Below are 20917 nucleotides of genomic sequence, written 5' to 3' on the forward strand. Positions count from 1 at the left end.
TTGCTGGCAGTGACGGTGGGACGTGAACGGCTGGAGAATTCCGGCCAACTTTTCAGAAAAGCTCCTCAAAATATTTTATGTTAGAGATGCTACATAAATACAAGTGGTTGTTGACAGATGCCACTCCTGAGCCTAGGAAGTTAGATTTTGCAAGTTATTTTTGTGTGCATCATTCCTCTTTAGTTGAAGGACGGTGGGGGGTGGGGGTGGTGTTAATTCTCCCAGCTCCAGATTCGAGCAGAAGCCACTTCATGGGTTCCCCACTGTGCACCTGGGCCTCCGCATGTCCCCGGCAGCTGGATTTCGGCGCAGGGCTGAATAAATTATTCAAATGTGTATCTCCAAATCTTTTAAACGTAATCAGTGGGGCTGAGGTCTCCGGGCCTGCAAGCCTCCCCCTCCCCCCAGCCCCCCACCCCTGCCAGGAGTGGTTCACTCCAGCGGGGTTTACTATCACTCCCCATTTGTGGGGAGCTGGCAGCCTGATCCCACTGGAGTAAAAGGTGGGGGGAGGCCTCCTTAAGGGCAGGGCACCGGCAGCGGGGGGGGTGCCTCCTGGGCATTGCCAGCTTGCCAGTGTCAGCCTAGGCCCCCAGCACTGCTCAAGGGACACCTTGGCACTGCCCATCAGGCATAGGGCAGTACCAAGGTGGGGGGGGTGCCTCTGCCACTCTGCATTCAGACTGAGTGACAGAGGGAAGGAGGACAGAGATCAAGGTTGACTGGGGGTGGTCGGGACTGCAGGGAGGGTGGTGGGATTGCCGGTGCGGGGTGGGGGAGCCGATTGGGAGATTGGGGCTGCGGGGGGGGGTGGTGGGTGTGCAGTCGAGGCTGGCCTGGGCATGTTTGGGGGGGGCCCAACTTTCAGACTGTTGCGGGGGGGTCGCATGGCTGGTGATCGAGCTGGCCAGCAATTGGGAGGCTCACAATGTGGGGCTACTGCGCACGCGCTGATCTTGGTGCTGACATATCGGCACATGCGCAATGGCCCACTCAGCACTTTGCCGCCAGCCTCCCATTGGAAAAGGACCCCGCCCACAGATTTTTGGACTGATTTACTCCAGTGCATTCAGCAGTGCACAGAGTGAAACTCCCCCACTGGAAAAAAAACCCAGCGGGATTTACTCCAGTTTTTACACATATTCAACATTTAGAATGTCTTTGGGAGAATCATCCCCGAGCACTTTACATCACCCTGTTACTGAGCTGGAAGGTATTAAATCCAAAAAAGCAGACACTGCAGATGTTGGAAATCTGAAATATAAAAAAAAAACAAAAAATGCTGGAAATAGTCAGACAAGCAGCTGAGTATTTCCAACATTCTTGGTTATTATTTGTTGGCAAGTGTCTGTCAGGCAATCCACAATATTGTACTGTTTAGTTAAAACGCAAGAGGCATTTTCCAAATTCTTAGCCATCATAATGTAGGTGAAAACAACTTGCATTTATATAGTGCCTTTAAAGAGCAAACTGTCCCAAGATGCTACAAATTGGACATAAACTGACACCAAGCTAAACAAGGAGATATTAAGACTGGTTATCAAATGCTTGGTAAAGGAGATAGGATTAGTAAGAACTAGGATGGGGAGGTGGCCATCTGGCCCCTTGAGCCTGCTCTGCCATTCAATAAGATCATACCTGATCTTTTCGTGGACTCAGCTCCACTTACCCGCCCGCTCACCATAACCCTTAATTCCTTTACTGTTCAAAAATTTATCTATCCTTGCCTTGATGAGGTAGCCTCACCTGCTTCACTGGGCAGGGAATTCCATAGATTCACAACCCTTTGGGTGAAGAAGTTCCTCCTCAGCTCAGTCCTAAATCTGTTCCCCATTATTTTGAGGCCATGCCCCCTAGTTCTACTTTCACTTGCCAGTGGAAACAACTTCCCTGCTTCTATCTTATCTATTCCCTTCATAATCTTATCTGTTTCTTCCAAATCTCCTTTCATGCTTCTGAATTCCAATGAATATAGCCCCCAGTCTACTCAGTTTCTCCTCATAAGCCAACCCTCTGAACTCTGGAATCAGCCTAGTGAATCTCCTCTGCAGTCCCTTCAGTGCCAGTATATCCTTTCTCAAGTAAGGAGACCAAAACTGGACACAGTACAGTTTAAATAGTGGCTTTTAAAATATTTTTCTCATGGGATGTGGGCATCGCTGACAGGACCAACATTTGCTGCCCGTCCCTAGTTGTCCAAGAGTAGGGTGACTTGCTGGGCCACATCAGAGAAGCAGTTAAAGGTGCCATGGATCTGGAGTCACATGTAGGCTTCCCCAAAGGATGTTAGTGAACCAGATGGGTTTTTTTACAACACAAATAGATGATTATATTCCAGATTTATTCATTGCATTTAAATTCCACCAGTTCCATGGTAGGATTTAAATCCATTCCTCAGGGGATTAAGCTGGACCTCGGGATTACTAGGCCAGTGACCCTACTTGGAAGACACCACCTCCCCTGAAGCTTAAAGCAGGAGCAAAAGGTGTAGAGGATTGGAGAAGGAATTCCGGAGCTTAGGGCCTAGAGGGCTGTAACTCAGCCTCCAATATTGAGGCAAAAGACATTAAAGTTTATTTTTAAAAATGTTTTTTTAAACTTTTATCAAACGTGGACATTTGACATAGAGATGTCAGTCTTAGGGCAAGCGACTTGACTTGGTATTAAACCCTGTAAATCTCTCCCGCTGACTGGATGGCTAATAAATTTCAAACCAATTTTGGATAAAGGGGTCCAGTGGGAGTGAAAACCCCAAGTCTTCTACATGGATATGAATAAACCACTGGCCCTTATCTGAAGAAGGATGTTAGAGGGAATACAGAGAAGATTTACCGGGCTGATTCCTGGGGTGGCAGGTGTGTCATATGAGGAGAGACTAGTCAGTTAGGATTATATTCATTGGAGTTTAGAGGAGTGAGAGGGAATCTCACAGAAACTTATAAAGTTCTGATAGAGTTAGACTGGATAGATTCAGAAAGAATGTTCCCGATGGTGCGGGAGTCCAGAACTATGGGTCACAGTTTGAGAATAAGGGGTAAACCTTTCAGAACTGAGGCGAGAAACAATTTCTTCACCTAGAGGATGGTGATTGAGTGAAATTCACTATCACAGTAAGTAGTTGAGGCCAAAATGTTGTGTGATTTCAAGAAGAAATTGGATATAGCTCTAGGGGCTAAAGGGATATAGGCGCGGGGGGGAGAAGATGGGGATCAGGATATTGAATTTGATGGTCGGCCATGATCATAACGAATGATGGAGCAGGTTTGAAGGACCGAGTGGCCTACTCTTGGTTCTAGTTTCTATGTTTAATCAAAGACATGCCTAAAACTGGAGAAAACCGTGGGATGTCTGTCACGGAATAAACTTACTCCAGCGTCTTAGCAACCACAATATTCACAAAACAAGTTCTTCCAGGAATTTTGCCAATCAGAGAACTCCCCGTTTTATAATAACACTCTTGTTCACAACGCAAAATACAAAAGAAAACCCTGCAAGTAATCTTCATAACTTCTGATGGGCGCTCAATGTTGTCATGGTAACACAAACTCTTCAGCTACCCTGTGAACCTCTGGCTCCTGTCAATGGCGGGGGTGTGCTATAAAATGCTGAGTAGACGACCAGTTTGCCCACCAACAAGTTCAACCTCAAGACCACCAGAAGCAGCAGCTCGCTGTGTGTTTGTAGCTGAACTGGAAGGAAAAGATTTGATTCTTGTGTGTGATGGAAAGGGAAGAAAAGAAACTGGTGAAATCCCCATCTGAATTTTGTGGGTTTCATTAGAAGAAAACAGAAATGACAAGGTCCTTGAGACGAGATCGCACAGTCCGGTGACAATAGGGTAGCGGGGAGATTCCGCACACTTCATTTCAGCTTCAATCAGTTTAGCGCTTAATCCCACAGAGGCTAAGAAATGAAATCCAGTCTCTTTAATGAATAAAGGTTTTTTTTCCCCCCTCTGCTTCTCACAAACATTTGCTGGAAAGCCATCGCCTCTGCTGCCTGGCAGATACCTGTCATTTTTCACTCAAAGTTCAAAAAAAAAGAATTAAAAAACCTCAACCGTTTTACTGTAAAAAGAAATCACAGCCTACAGAAAGCCTCACTCGCTGCCCTTTGTGAGACAAAACAAAGGCTGCAGTTAGCTGAAATGACACAGGCCAAAGTCTCCAGCTTCTGGGAACAGGAAGGAAGATGCCACGCTTGTCTTGATAGCTGCTTCCTCTCCACTTTACTGGTTTTTTTGTAATTACCTCACCACTCCCACCCACTGCACAATTGCAGAATCTTTTCCAGCTACACCCAACTCTGTTATTCGTTTCACACCCTAAGTCACTCCAAGCAGAAGGAATAGAACATAGAAAAACTACAGCACAAACAGGCCCTTCGGCCCACAAGTTGCGTTTGCCTGCTGTGATTCCTGTTTTTTTTTAACAAACGAAATAAAGTTCCTCTCATATAAGTTCAACATTCATGTTGCATTGACAGACATTTACAAAACGGCCTTTTCAAATTAAAGTTTATTTATTAGTCACAAGTAGGCTTACATTGACACTGCGCTGAAGTTACTGTGAAAATCCCCTAGTCGCCACACTCCGGTGCCTGTTCGGATACACTGAGGGAGAATTTAGCTTGGTCAATGCACCTAACCAGCACATCTTTCAGACTGTGAAAGGAAACCGGAACATCCGGAGGAAACCCACGGAGATATGGGGAGAACATGCAGACTCCACACAGACAGTGCTAACCACTGTGCCACCCGACTACTTGCTATTTAACTACTTGTTATTAGCCAAGAGTGAAACAGGGACAAGTGCTAACTTATTACTCCTTTTTTTCATACAACATACTACTTCTTTCCCCGCCATGAGGGATATGCATTTGTACGGCACCTTTCCCCACCTTACAGCCAGTGAATTACTGTTGAAAGTGTAGGCCCTGTTGTCATGTAGGAAACTATTTGCACAGAGCACAGTCTCACAAACAGGATTAAGACAAGGGCTAGGTTGTTGGTTTGAGATCATGGTGACCGTGTCCTTGGTTGCCTAGGCCCCCAGCATGGAAGACACTCCCGAGCCCTCTCCTTCCCTCTTTCCCCCTTTAAGACATTGCTTAGCAACTTCTGTCTATGATCAAGATTGAGATCATCTGACCTAATGGGCTGGATTTTAACTCTGGGATTGGGAGGTCCCCTCATGTCAGATGAGCTTCTGGGTCCTGATCTCACATTACATTGGCATCTGGTGCACTATAAGATTTTTGGTGAGCTGGTTAACTAAATGCTAGAGTGAGTACTCGCCATCTATTGAAGCACAGAGCGAGATCAGCAGCAAGAGACAGGGTGCCTCAAGAAGGAGATGCCCCATGAAGACTTTGAAGAAGCTGAAATTAAAAGAGGCCGTGGCTGCCTGTCACCATGGAGACGGAGCCCTCCATGAGGCAGCCGGTAGCCATCTCTCAATGGTTGCCAAGGGGATTGCTGGTCCTTGTTTGGGCCTCGGCAAGGGGTAACCACATTCCAGCTGACGTTGACTGGCACATTGGCTCTTACTGGGAAAGCAGAATGCTGCAGGTACTGGGAATACTCAGCAGGTCAGGCAGCATCTGTGGAGAGAGAAAGACTTAATAGACTGAATTTTCCATGCCTGTCCAGCCCAATTCCGAAGATACCCGCCTGAGGTCCACAGGCATTTATTAAATGGTCTGTCAAATTTTTGGTCCCGCTTGCAACTGTACCCAAGCGGAGAACTGACCCAATGTCTCAGGTTAATGACTTTGGTTACATTAGAAATGGGAAATAATTAAATACTGAGCAAGAGTTTGATGGGATAAGGAGAAAGGAAGGCCTTGATAGGTTGAATGACAGAACAGTTGCTCTTATAGAACCAAGGAAACGGTGATGGGTCAGGAAAGAATAGATCTGCCTAAGGCAAGTGTACTGCTGTCTGAAAGCAAAGGAAAGAAAAAAACATGGAAAGAAAAGGAAGCAAAAACCAGTGGTGGGGCGGGGGGGGGGGTGGGGGGGGGGGGGAATATCGTTCACAGTCTATGTTGAACTCAATGTTGAGTTAAGGGGCGGGATTTTCCAGTCTCGGGGGTGAGACTGGAACCTCCCACCCGAGGTCAACAGAGATTTCTGTTGTCGGACTCTTGCCCACTCCGATTCCATGGCGGGCAAAGTGGTAGAGTTCTGGCCAAGGTCTTTAATGATGTCTCATTGGCTACCTGTGACTGGAAAGCAGATAGCCATCCTACCCGCTGCCCCCTCATCCAAAGTAGCTTTTGGGCAGGAACATTCTGGCAAATTGCCATGCCAGCTGCCGGCGTGAAATTTAAAAATAGGGCCCAATATCCCTTTACTTGGCTTGCTCTCATATTTTCGTTTCATACTGCTCCTATGAAGCAGCTCGAGATATTTCATAGCAATAGAAGTTGCTGATAATAAATATTGGCCAGGGAGAAACCTCCCACCCCCCTCACCCCCCCAGCTCTTATTAAAAAGATCAGATGGTGTTATTTCAATGCCCAGCTCAGGGAGCAGAAGGGGAAAGACAGTACAGCACTCCCTCGGCGCTGCACTAGAGACGCTCACAACTCCAGGGTAAGACTCAAACCCACAACTTTCCAACTCAAGAGGCAGGGTTGCCACTCACCGAGCCCAGGCAGCCACCCGCAGACAACAATAAAAAAAAACACTCAAAGATTTTACAATCTGTTCTCGCCTCATGGTTGAAAGCAAAAGTTTTCAAACACAGGAGGAGCTGGTAAAAAAAATACACAGTTTAACTTCTAGTAAATGAAAGCAGCAGTATGAGTCATCAGTGCATGCGCCTGTCTCAAATTGTCTTGTTATTAATCACTGCCCTATTTGAAAATCTCCTTGTCATTCAACATCTGCAGCTTTAGAAGACAGCATAAATAAGACTCAAATTTGAACGTTTGTAATGACAAACACACAGTACACAACACACACATATACGCACACACATATACACAGTGCACAACACACACACAGTACACAACACACACATATACACAGTGCACAACACACAGTGCACAACACACACATATATACATGCACACAACACACACATATACGCGCACACATATACACAGTGCACAACACACACACAGTACACAACACACACATATACACAGTGCACAACACACACATATATACATGCACACAACACACACATATACACGCACACATATACACAGTACACAACACACACATAGTGCACAGCACACACAGTAGACAACACACACATATATACAGTGCACAATACACACAAACATATACCATGCACAACATACACACACAGTGCACAACACACATACAAAAACACACAGACATATACATATACACAGTGCACAATACACACACACACATACAGACCATGCACAACACGCTCATCAACTTACCGTAAGAAATTCAAGGTGCAACAGTGAATAGCAGGAGACAACTATCTGATTTGTCAAACAGATAAAGAGATGTTGATATCCACTGGTTTACTGAACAAATGACAATGGAGTTACTTCCTGGCTATCACATATAGGAAAGTGGAGAACTGAACACAAGGAAGAATTGAACACTTTGAGCCAATCATCTCAGCAGACAATCCAAACAGACATTCCTGACCATCTTAATTCAGATCTCATGTGCCTTTTGTCACTCGTGAATCAACCACCAAAAAAAAACCCATCCAATTCACACCTATAAAATTAAACTGCTAAAAGGGACTGGAAGTGGCAAATGAAAAATCTACACTGCTCTTCCCCCCAAACAGTCAAGGCACTTGAAAATGTCGATGCTGAGATTGACAGGCATTTGTTAGGCAATGGTATTAAGGGCTACAGAATCAAAGTGAGAAAATGAAGTCAAGATACAGATCAGCAGTGGTCTGATTAAATAGTGAAGGGGACTCGAGGGGCCAAATGGCCTTCACTCTTATTGCTAATGTAAACCTAGATCTTGTTCTTCCCCTGTCTTCCATTTTTAGTCCACCGCCACTACTTTCTATGTTCAATTATCAGATTAAAAGGGAGTGGCAAACAAATCACCAGATGTCATAACAAGAAAACGAGTTCCCTTGCAGGATTTCTCCAAGGTTCAGATGAGACATTAAACTCCTTCTGCCCCCTCAGATCCACATTAACGATCCCACGTCCGGATTCTGAAGAGGAGCAGACACGTTATCAGTTGTTCAGACCAATGTTTAACCTTCAACCAATGTCATTAATACAAGACATGATTGGCTTGTAACTTCCTGGTGCCCCAGTGCTGGACTTGAGGGGTATCCCAGAGATATCCTGGAATCCCTTTTGGAAGTTTGCAGAGAGGAATTTAACCTGACAAGTGTCCAGAAACGGTAACGTCCGATCGAGCCATTTAAATTGCTAACTTTGGATGGTTCTGCCAGTGTTACTCTCAAGAGTTACTCTGAAAGAGTTAAAAGAAATAAAAAAACACTCCTGACTTCAGCGTAACTATTTTAAGCACCCAGATCGAGCCACGGATGGGACACACACCACACTCCTGAACCTCCCCAGGAACTCCCCCCACCTCCGCATAGGGGTGGCGACTAGGGGATTTTCACAGTAACTTCATTGCAGTGTTAGTGTGAGCTACTTGTCACACTAAATAATAAATAAACTTATTTAAATGCAAGTTCTTTGTTTTCGATGTCGCTAACAAATGACCTCACTGGGTTTTGGAAGTTTTTTGTGCCTATGTTTGTTGCCGTCTTTTCCCTCAGAGAGACTGATTTCAGCAAAAGCTAAAGGCAATTAGAAACACATACATAATGTGCAACATGTTGGCATGACATCATCTCCTCCCACCAATAGTCAGAGTGGTGTTTGAAGAAGCAACAGTGAATCACAGCCAACTCTTGTCGAAATAAGTACAAGAACTCTCCCTAAGTAAATCAGGACAGGAGCTGCGAACTCAGGGGCAGAACCTTTCCAATTCAGGATCTGATTCCATACTGGTGAATCTGGTTATGAAACTGGCATTCTGAAAAGCATCAAGTAATCTGGATGATGAAAATTGTTGGCAGCATCTGCAGTTAAGAAATGCTTTCTACCAGTTTGATGCATCCTATTTACACATTAACCCAGCGTTGGATTGTAAATTTTCTTTCCCTGGGATGCGGATTCTTACAGTTCACAAAGGATCTGTCGCTCTTAGCAGCCGAGTCCGGGAGTAAAGACTGAGACTAAATTCACTACAAAACCTTTTTTAAGCAGACAACGAACACACAAGTTTCAAAAGACATTCAGTCTCCTAGAAGGTTAAACTTCTACACTGTAGTGATTCTGTAGGGGCGGCACAGTGGTTAGCACTGCTGTCTCACAGCGCCAGGGTCCCGGGTTCGATTTCCCGGCTTGGGTTACTGTCTGTGCACATTCTCCCCGTGTCTGCGTGGGTTTCCTCCGGGGGCTCCAGTTTCCTCCCACACTCAAAGATGTGCAGGTTAGGTGGATTGACCATGCTAAATTAATTGCCCCTTGGTGTCAGGGGGAGTTGCAGGGTAAATATGTGGGGTTAGAGGAGTAGGGCCTGGGTAGGATTGTGGTTGGTGTAGACTCGATGGGCTGAGTGGCCGCTTTCTGCACTGTAGGAATTCTATGATCCTACGCCCTGTTCCAACCAAGGAAAGCAAAACTGGGTCTATGCACAAACGTCACTGCAGAATTAGCGTAAGCCTACTTGTGACATTAATAAATAAACTTTCTCTTTCCACGTAGAGCCCAGTTTTCATCTCCAGTCTTCAGCTACAAAGACCCAGGTTGAGTGTGTTAGTGGCACAAAAAAACTAGACGTCTGGTCTGAACTTTCCCAATGTCAGAAACATCAAAATATGTTTTGATATTAAAGGTGGATGGAATGTCTAGCAGTAGCCAAAGCATGCTTTAATATGCCCAGACATCTTTAACAAAAGCAGGACTTGGCTGCATGTCATCCATTCAGTTGGAGTTCTACACATCGGTTACATCATTTCTTACTGGGAGAAGGTAAACAACGTTGTTGCCACTTCAGTTCTTTTAACCCCCTCCAGTCTCCGGATAAACTGGTGCTTGTCGCAGTTTTGTGTGAACTTCGGTCTGTCCAATTAAATCATTGACCAACAGCAATGTTTAAAAGAACCAATTTTCCACCTTTACGAGTGAGGCTGGTCAAACAACGGCCTCTGAACCAGCAGTCATTAATGCCAGGAGCACGTTCGTTAATCAGCTAGTGATTTTTTTGTGTGTGTGTTGTGTATTGAATGAACTCCATTAACGCTTAATCATTTTAAACCGCAGGTGCCAGACCATTCATTTGGGCTAACGGGGTTAGCAGGAAGGCTTCAATGAGAAACCTACTAGGAACACTTTCCTCCTTTAACATCCGCAAGACACAGATAATGTGCCAAAGTTCATAATGCAAACGGGCTAAAACATCCAATGGTGACTGGATGACACCAGGCTGGGCATTATGAAAGCATTAACAATAGAGAAGGAAGGACTGAGGGGGAAAAACAGGGTAAGTTTAAACCTTCACCAGTTAGCTGTGAATCTGGGAGGAAATTCCCACTCCTTCCTCTTTGTAGCCTGACCTTCACTCCATTGATTTCGAAAGTAGGTGTCTTAGGACCTTCAACTTTCTTCTTTCCTAGGGGATTACTTAAACTATGGGGTGGAGTGTGAGGTAAGTAGGAAGAGTTTAGTCATGAAACTCCACCCATCTTGACGTCGAACTAGCTGGACGGAATTATAAAATAGAATCACTACTGTGCAGAAGGCGGCCATTCGGCCCCTCAAACCTGCACCTGACCAGAATCCCACCCAGACCCTATCCCCATAACCCCATGTATTTACTCTGCTAGTGCCCTGACACTAAGGGGCAATTTACTGTGGCCAATCAAGCTAACCCTTTGGACTGTGCAAGGAAATCTGGGCACTCGGAGGAAACCCGTGCAGACACGGGGGGGATGTGCAAACTTCACACAGATTGGAATTGAATCCAGGTCCCTGGTGCTGTGAGGCCAGAGACCTCCTGGTTTTCTCCTTACCAATAACTTTGTATGTTCTGTATATAAGTGGGATGGATTCCACCATGTATAGACCACTGTGCCAGATTACCACATTGGTACTGAAAGTGAAAAGGGATACCAGAGTTTTGAGGGTCTGGGAAAATGCAAGCCGAAACAGATTGTGATGCAATGAGCCTTAATTTTTACATTGTGATGATGGAAGGTAAATGGAGAACATTGAAAGTATCTTTCTTACTGACATTGTAAGATTCTTCAAAGCCAACAGTGGTATTTTTTTCTAAGTACAAGTCCACATTACTGCAGCAGGAACAAAACAAAGCCAGATTTAACAGTGAAAACAGAATTGCTGTCTGAACACCAGTCTCCTACAATCCAACAGAAACAAATGCCAGTTGGAATGCATCTTTGCAGCTTAACAGGAGGGGAACATTCTCTGGGCTACTCAGAAAGAAGTATTGGTAAAGGAGAGAGGCAGAGACAAATCAGATACTAAGTTTTTTCTATATACAGTGTGTACATAAATGTCAAAGCTATTTAACTATTTACACAGTACTAGCTCTCTTCCACCCAAGAAAGCCTCAGTACTATGACTGAATTTTCCAGGTTATCTTGGTATTACAACAGTTGCATTTTTGCTGGAGTAAATTACCATGACCTTCAATCTAGAATGTGATAAGGCTTCAGAAATGGCAATGCTAATATGAATCTGCTGCCCAAGCTTCATTCCGAAACGGCAGTATTTCGGAAGGGTTTTATTCACTGGGGGACATTCAAACACTGACATCCAGACATAAAACATTAACAGGACTGCCACGTACAATAATAATTCTCTTGATTACATGATAACAGTACCTTTTTTTTTGCTTTAAAAAGTAGTCACAATTGTGGTATGTTCCTCATAATCCCAAGTCTTGTTTGCATGAACTGTTCAATAGTTTGGATGAAGCATCAGAAAGTTAGAGCAAAGGGCAGCACAGTGGTTAGCACTGCTGCCTCACAGTGCCAAGGATCTGAGTTCAATTCCTGGCTTGGGTCACTGTGTGGAGTTTGCATATTCTCCCAGTGTCTGCATGGGTTTCCTCCAGGTGCTCGGGTTTCCTATCACAGTCTGAAGGATGTGCTGGTTAGATGCATTGACCCGAACAGGCACCAAAGTGTGGCGGCTAGGGAAATTTCACATTAACTTCATTGCAGTGTTAATGTAAGTCTTAGCTGTGACAGATAAACTTTTGCTTTATTTTACAAGGTGAAGTGAATCAAATCATTTGAGCTGAGCATTACTGAATAAAGCATCAAGCAGATTTTGTACATTCTGTCCTTCAGCAAGCTCAGCGCAATGTCCAATTTTTCCAAAAGGATTTTATCTGGGATTATAGTGGGAAAGTGAGCTAAAGTTTAGTCCATTCCCTCCCCCAGAGGAGAACTGGACTCCTCACTTTATAAGATTGAGCATATTTCTTAAATTTAGTCAGTAACATTGCTGGGGATTTTTCAATCTGTCTTGTGACATGAGCATTGTAAACAAATAGATGTCATTGCAACCACAGGAAGTAACCTAATTTGATAAAATAGAGTAGACGTAACAGGAGACGCTGGAGAATTTTTGTTGTGGTAAGCTTCAATTTTTGTTCTTCTTCAAGCTAACAAGATTTGGAGCAGTCAGCAAGTGCAGCCGAGATGGGGCAGAGCACAAAGTCAGTCAGTATTTGCCAACTCAGAACCTGAGTTACCACAGACCTCAGTGTAGCACTTTCACCTTGTGTCAGAGGGTTGTGGGTTCAAGTCCCACTCCAGGGGTCTGAGCGTATCATTCAGGCTAGGACTCCAGTGAGGTGCTAAGGGAGTGCAGCATTGGTCTGCGATGCTGTGTATCTGTGGTGTTAAACGGGAGGTCCCAGGTATCCTCTCACTGGATCTATAGGATCCCCACAGCACTTAAATGACTGACCATGGTCATACTGTGGTTTGTGGGATCTTACTGTGCACTGATTGGCTGCCAACACAACATTACACAGTGAGGAGACTTAAAAACTTCAAAATGTGATGCATTTTAGGACATCCTAAAAGGTGCTATGTTAATACAAATTCAATGGTATGTCACTTACTAGGTATAATATTTGCTGCTATGCACATGTGCAGGACATGTAAAAGCAGATTTATCTAATAAATGTATCTAGTGAAGCTGACAGTATCATAGAGTACCTACAGAGCAGAAGGAGGCCATTCAGCCCATCAAATCTGCAATGACTCTCTGACACAGCATTCCAACCAGGCCCTATCCATGTGTATTTACCCCATTAATCCCCCTAACCTACACATCTTTGGACACCAAGAGGCTATTTAACATGATCAATCAATCTACCTTGCAGAGCTTTGGAGCATGGGAGGAAACCGGAGCATCCGAAGGAAACTCACACAGACACAGGGAGAATGTACAAACTCCACACAGACAGTGACCCAAGATGGAATTGAACCAGGGTTCCTGGCACTGAGACAGCAGTGCTAACTACTGTACCATCATGTTCCCTGTGCAATGCTATTAGTCAGTCTTCACAAATTTCATTGCTGAGCCTGGAATATGGTTCATAAATGAGGACTTTGACTTACAATATCTCAGATGGGAAGCCCAAAGTACTGAATTACCCTATAAATGCTGTAGAAAAGTGGACTAATGCCTCTGCAAGCACAGCCCCTAAATGGGTTGGATATCAGGAAGTGTACTTTCGATCTAAAGGGTGGTTGGGCGGGGAGGGGAAGGGGGAGGGAGAGGGGTGGGATTCCTTGTGGGGGAAGTCCCAAGCCTCAGTGATACTTCAGTTAGAGAGAGAGAGATGACAGTCAGACCTACGTTAATACATAACTTTCACAACTTCAGAACATCCCAAAACATCAGTGTGGCAGTCACTGTTGTAATTTTGGAAGAAACTTGTTTAAAGTTTATTTATTAGTGTCACAAGTAGGCTTACATTAACACTTCAATAAAGTTATTGTGAAAATCCCCTTGTCATCACACTTCGGCATCTATTGAGGGAGAATTTAGCCTGGCCATTGCACTGAAGCAGTTCATCTTTCAGACTGTGGGTGGAAACCGGAGCACCCGGAGGAAACCACGCAGACACGGGGAGAATGTGCAGACTCTGCACAGACAGTGACCCAAGCTGGCAATCGAACCTAGGTCGCTGGCACTGTGAGGCAGCAGTGCTAACCACTGTGCCACCATGCACACATCTCCTTGGTGTTTGTGGGCCACTGCCAAATGGGTGGAAAATAACTATCGTTCTCCTAACTAAGGGATATTGGCCGCAAATTGGGCAGGTTTTACCAGCTCATCGTCAAATAGTGCTGAGTTTTTTTAAAAAACATGCACCCGAGAGTCCTGGTCACTGCAGTTGTATCTACAGTGAAATGACAATGCTCAGGATGCTAAAAGCAGCAACACCACACAGCTTATACCTCAGGTTAGGAAATTATATATTGTTTTCAACCGATAACTGAATAGGCAGATAAGTATTTTCCAATTAAATCCAACAATCCCCCCACCACGACTGGATGGACGTTACAGGGAGGGAAAGACAATGAGTCGAGTGTGAAACAAGGCATTTAAAAATGGGCTGGTTACTGAAGGCTGCTGGATCGGGAGACAAAGACACTTTTATTGCAGCCACTACATCACAGAGAAGTGAAGCAGGGAAAACAATAACAGCGTTCAGCTTTGCTTCAGTTTACAAAGAGAGGCCAGTTTGTGCAAGGCTGGCTTCAAGACACAAGACCAGTTTTTGTCACACACAAACACACACAAAACCTGAATCTCTGCCAGAGCCAGCTAAGTATATAAAATTGAGAGCCGCTAAATAAAACAATATTTTCATTTCCTCTCTTTAAGGAGCACCTGCTCCACTGAAACTAACCTCTTTCTGAAAGTATCTGTGAAAAGCAGACGCTAATGAATCTCACCGACCCACCAAGCCATATTTATTGCAAAAAAAACAATTTGCTGGCAGGATTATGGATCTGCTTCTGTTGTCCTGATGTGGGGTTGGATCTAACTGGCAAACCAGCTCACTCTCTCTCTCTCTCTTTAAATGTACATGTAATCAAATAAGAACATGGACACTGTTCAAATGATCATCTGAATCAGTGCTACTAGAAATGTGTGATTTCAAGACAAAATTAGATATAGGACTAAAGGGATATGGGGTGAGGGGGGGTGGTGGAAATTCAGAGTATTGAATTAAGATCACCCATGATCGTAATGAATGGTGAAGCAGAGTCGATGGCCTATTCCTGCTTCTAGTTTCTCTGTTTCTATGTCAAGTGAATTTGAAGGTGGGCTCAGCATTGAGTACCTAATCTTTCTGAGGAAGAGTCCATGTGTGGAGATAGAGTTCCTCAGATGAAACAGACATGGTCACATTTATCATAATTTGATCATCTTCCATATTGCTGTGTTTACTAAAACATCAGGTTACATCGCAATCTCTCCACTTACCAATAAAATTGAAAGAAAATAGACTGGCTCCAGAACCAAAAGCCAAGAAGACATTAAGAGATCAAACCCTTCATGGGAATGGACCCACCATACATTAAGTTGATCTTTCTCTACACCCTAGCTATGACTGTAACACTACCTTCTGCACTCTGTCTAGAATCCCTACAGTGCAGGGGGCCATGTGGCCCATTGAGTCTGCACCGACCACAATCCCACCCAGGTCCTATTCCTCCAACTCCACGTATTTACCCTGTTAATCCCCCGACACTAGGGTCAATTTAGCAAGACCAGTCAACCCAATCTGCACATCTTCTCTATGAAGAGTATGCTTTGTCTGTACAGCACACAAGAAGCTATACTTTTTGCTCTTTATAGGTGACAATAATAAATCAAATCAAAACCTTTGGATTGTGGAGGAAACCGGAGCACCCAGAGAAAACCCACAGAGACACGGGGAGAATGTGCAAACTCCACACAGACAGTGACCCAAGCTGAAATTGAACGCTGTGAGGTAGCAGTGTTAACCACTGTGCCACATCTCCTTTCCTTCGCCCCACGTACTCTATGAATGGTATGTTTCTATATAGCGTGCAAGAAACAATACTTTTCACTGTATCCCATGACAATAATAATTCAAATTAAAATCTCAATAGGTCCAATGTAAGATGTTGCCACTCAGCTAAGCAGCAGTCAGTTTAGTGTCACTTAAGAAGAGGTGTTTAGTTTTGAATAGTTCTAAAGCAGTTATGGCTCCAACACATTATCCTGCCAGCAGCAAACAAAGTATGAAATACAGAGGTTATAGTAAAGTCCCAGATAGTATGAAAAAGGACAAAAGTAGTTTCCACAAAGGCTTCAGATGGCAGAATGGGAGTTAAAAGTTAACCAAATGCTTGAAATTCCACAAGCTTGCTTAGCTAATTTTTCCTCCCCCAGATTTGCCAAACCATTCGCCTAATTAACCCAGGAATCAATGCAAATCTCATTGATGGGGGAGGCCCAAGGCAGCGACACAAATTTGTCTTAATTGTTTTTCATGCAAATTTGCCAAATTGTTACAAGCCTTGGTAGATCAGCTTCTGTCAACTCCACACCTCCTTCGTAACAAAAGCCATTGATCAGATCTGGCTGATATTTCCCACACTTCAATCCCAGCGTTGAGAAACCCCATTTACATTTCAAAATGAGCAAAAAAAGCCAGCTCCCGCCGCACACTGCAACTGCATAAATGATCTTAACAATGATCTTGTGCATGTGCCAAGCATGTCGTAACTTAAGTCACTTGAATGAAAACAGATATACGTTACAGTGTTAAAACGCTGCAGTGCTTGAAGCTTAATATCATCTAAATGAATTGGTCTTTGTTCTGGATTGATTTCCACGTTGGAGGAGAGAATGGAGTATAAATTCCTTGCATGTACTTCAACGCGATTCACTAGTCACTGGATTGTACCTTTTTTTACAGACCGAGTATGGAGACAAATTACTCACAATCCTCAAATTCAGAGGCATTACTTTGGAGATAATTGGATCCTCCGATTTTCCAGTTTCAAGTTAACAACCTCGAGCCAACATGAGCGATCGGGATCGGAATACAGCAACCCTAACTAAAATGCCCTGTGCCGTTTGCATTGTGTTCAATATTTATAACGATTCTAAGGAGCTGCGTGCTTTCTAATTAAAGGTGGTGTAACAACAGCAACTGCCCAATCCTCTTTTCTGATTGTTTATTTCTACACAATGTACTCTTGCAGCAGCCTGCGGGGACAGGACAGAAGTAGGTCAGCACAGTCTGTAATCTGCACGAAAAGATCCCATTAGACAACCTTCTGGGGGGAGGCAGAAACTGACAGTGTAAATGACACATAACAAACAGCCGGAAGTTTTCCTCTGCACATTTTTGCTTTCCTTTATTTATTTATCCTGGTACTACCCATCCTCTCATCCACCTCATGTACATCACTATCCTCTCCTCTTTACAAATATCACTCATGGCTTTGTGGGGCTACGTTTTAAATTCACTCCCATTTTAACAGGGCATCTTGCTGAATGCCTCCCAGTGTCAGCTCAGCCCCTGCTCCTTCCTTATTGTTTGGTGGAATTGCTCGAATTCTCCTCGCTGCCCAGTTCCAGACCTTGAACGATTTATGGGGCAGATGTGATACTTGTTAGCCTAACAGAAGGGCACGGATAGCACAAATCCTTCAGGACTTGCAGTTCCTTTATCAGGTGGAAAGGCCACACAGCTGTTCATTGCAACTCGGAGCGGCATTTCTGACTTCCTTCAGCTAAAGCTTCAAATATCCCCACTGCAGGCATTTCAATGCAGGGTGGGTAAGGGTATTTTACCGCAGGCATTTCGATGGGATGGGATGGGGGGGAAATGTATTGAATTTCTCTTCCTCACATTGCAGAATAAGGTCAGCAGACACAATGAAGATGCCCAAATCTGGGGCTCTCATTCATGCTGCCTCGAAGATGATGGGGTTCATTGTTGATGGGCGCCTAAATCTCCGCCTCTCCACATGGCAGGCAATTGACTATTCCCCCCTCCATCCCTCTGGAAAAAACAAGAGGATGTGATGTCTTTGTTCAATTTAATTTGTAAAATTGGACTCTGACAATGGGAGAGAATCTGGCAGAGAGGGTCAGAGCGAGGGACTTGTAAATTCTGGAAGCAAAACTGGTTGGGATTTGAGGGATGCGTCCGCTTTATCTTCACAACAGTTGAACTCCGAACCACAAATCAGTCAGTTCCACCCATCTGGGGCTTTACACGAGCTCGCTTGTAACCTGCTTGCAAATTGTTTCAAATAAATTGACCTTTAAAAGATTTAGCAGATTATCCGCATCCTTGACATCTGATCTCTTTGTACCAATTTCCAACTTGGATGGAGGGTTTTTTTTGTAGAATGTAATTCAAAACTTATGCCTTTGAGGATCCCTTCACTTTTTTTAAAAAAAAGATCAAGGTCGCTTTTCTTTTTTTTGAGGGGGGTTGTTTTAGATTCTATTCCCCCCCCCGCGTGCTGAAAGAACGGCCTCATAGAGAGGGTTCCATGGTTTGGGTTCAGTAATATGTTAAATACTTTGACATTTTTCATTTTAGCAATGAGTTTCGGTTTGAATTTGGAAATCCAGTCATTAAAACGAGCAAGAAAGTCTCCTACACGGAAAAAAAAACCCATTGCAGTGCGTGTATCACAACATTCAAACGCTCCCTTTTTTTCCCCCTCCGTGCCAGACTGGGGCCACATGTGACAGTAAAGTGGGAGGATACTATAGGGACGGATCAGGCAGCAGTAATGGACTTTGTGCAGCTGCAGAAACAATGTGGATTGGCAATTTGGATTTATTGGAACCTTATGCTGTTCTCTCGCTGCTGTAGTTCTGCAAGCTAAAATACATGGAACAAGTGACTATTAGCCTGCCGTGTATACTCCCAAATTGTTAGGTTAGATTTTAGTATCAAAGGACTCTTTTCTTTAAAAAAAACCCCACAAACATTGGAGAAGTCGATAAATGGAAAAAACTTCTGTTGGCTGATTTTCATTAAGTTGATTTTCTCCTCTAACTGAAATCAGACGGCCGTGAATAATCTATAAATCAACTGGAACAGGTGAATTTAGACATCTACGCACATTTTGCGAGGCCTTTTTTTATATATTGGAAAGGGGAGAGAAAAATGTTTAGCTGGTCAGATGCAGCAGCGCCAACATTCCCTGCTGCTTCCCAACCAATCATACCACGGAATCTGTGGAAATTCGAGAACTTTCATCAAAATAGTCCCAGCTGTTATGTGTGTTTTTCTCTTGTTAACTGACTGAACTCCTAGCCAGTCCCCCACACAAAAAAAACATCTTGTGCGAAAGGACAAGATTCAAAATAAAAAGGAGACCGCCCCAAGTCTTAGTGACAAGTTCATCAGGGAACTGAAGTTCTAGCCGTTGATTACTGTTCCTTCTGCGGACAGCACACAGCCAGTAGTCAGACTGGGGAAAGTTGCCTTGGATTAGGCATTGATTCAGGTACGGATGAAATATACTTGGCACAACTCCTGCATTCTTCCTGGCAATATCTTATAGCAGGAACTGTAAGCAGAATCCAGGTCATCTCGCACCTTTCTAACAGCTATTCTGACCAATAAAAACACAAGCAGAAGTTTCTCTACCGTCCCCCCTCAGAATGCTACACTGCAGAAGAAGCCCTTCAAGCTTGATGAGGATAGGCTGAGAGAGCTCGGTCTTTTCTCCTTTAGAGAGACGAAGGATGAGAGGTGATCTGATAGAGGTGTATAAGATGGTATTGATTGAGTGGATGCTCAGAGGTTTTTCCCCAGGGCTGAAATGGCTGCCTCAAGAGGACACAGGTTTAGGGTGCTGGGGAGTAGGTACAGAGGAGATGTCAGGGGTAAGTTTTTCACTCAAAAGGGTGGTGGGTGCGTGGAATCGGCTGCCCGGCCGTGGTGGTGGAGGCGGATTCGATAGGGTCTTTTAAGAGACTTTTGGATAAGTACATGGGACTTAGAGGATTATAGGTAAGCTTAGTAGGAAGGGACATGTTGGGCGCAACTTGTGGGCCGAAGGGCCTGTTTGTGCTGTAGTTTTTCTATGTTCTAGGAGTCCGCATTGAGGCATGACCTGCCCATCTAATCCCACTTACCGGCACTTGGCCTTCAACGTTATGGGTGCTAAACACTCACCTTTTTTAAAGGATGCGAGGCATCTAATATTTGATTTGATTTATTGATGTCATACCGACACAGTGAAAAGTATTGCTTCTTGCGCGCTAATACAGACAAAGCATACTGTTCACAGAGTGGGAAAGGAGAGGATGCAGAACGTAGTATGAACAGTCATAGCTAGGGTGTAGAGAAAGACCAACTTCGTGCGAGGTAGAAATCAAGAGAGAAAACGCTGGAAAATCTCAGCAGGTCTGGCAGCATCTGTAAGGAGAGAGAAGAGCTGACGTTTCGAGTCCGGATGAACCTTTGTCAAAGCTGAAAGTAAGTCCAGTCATAAGTCTGGCAGCAAGAAAGAAGCTGTTCTCGAGTCTTAAGCGATTAAATCTTTGGGATGTCCTTTTGTCAACACGGTCCATTCCTTTGGAGCCCAAGGAGCTGCACTTAAACTGTTGATCTGGATTTTTGTTAGATGTGGATAGATCTGCCAGGAATTTCCCAACATTTTCGGTTTGAAGACACGGAAATAATGGTTTGAAATCGACACGCAGTGTAACATCTTTTAGGACAAAGAAAATCCATTCTTAACCTTTGGCGTGCTACATCTTTCCAATGTGACATCTCCTGTTAATCAGCAGAAAACTTCCCGACTCGTTCTCAACTAATTATCTTGAAGGAAAACTAGTGCTCTGAACACACAGCGTGCGT

General features: G+C 44.2%; 1 protein-coding gene across 2 annotated transcripts in view; it reads right to left on the reverse strand.

Moving 5' to 3' along the window:
* LOC145342340 (mastermind-like protein 2) overlaps positions 1-20917 on the reverse strand; it is a 136888-nt gene that overhangs the window by 105003 nt on the left and 10968 nt on the right. The window contains exon 1 of one of the 2 annotated variants that reach the window (XM_080187847.1): positions 10547-10627. The exons of the other annotated variant lie outside the window; for it this stretch is intronic. The gene's annotated coding sequence lies outside the window, so the exon portion shown is untranslated. Of the gene's footprint in view, positions 1-10546; positions 10628-20917 lie in introns of those variants that run through there. 2 annotated transcript variants of the gene reach the window in all.

The sequence above is a fragment of the Carcharhinus amblyrhynchos genome, chromosome 4, assembly GCF_965287045.1.
Source record: "Carcharhinus amblyrhynchos chromosome 4, sCarAmb.v2.hapA, whole genome shotgun sequence".
Lineage (NCBI taxonomy): Eukaryota > Metazoa > Chordata > Chondrichthyes > Carcharhiniformes > Carcharhinidae > Carcharhinus > Carcharhinus amblyrhynchos.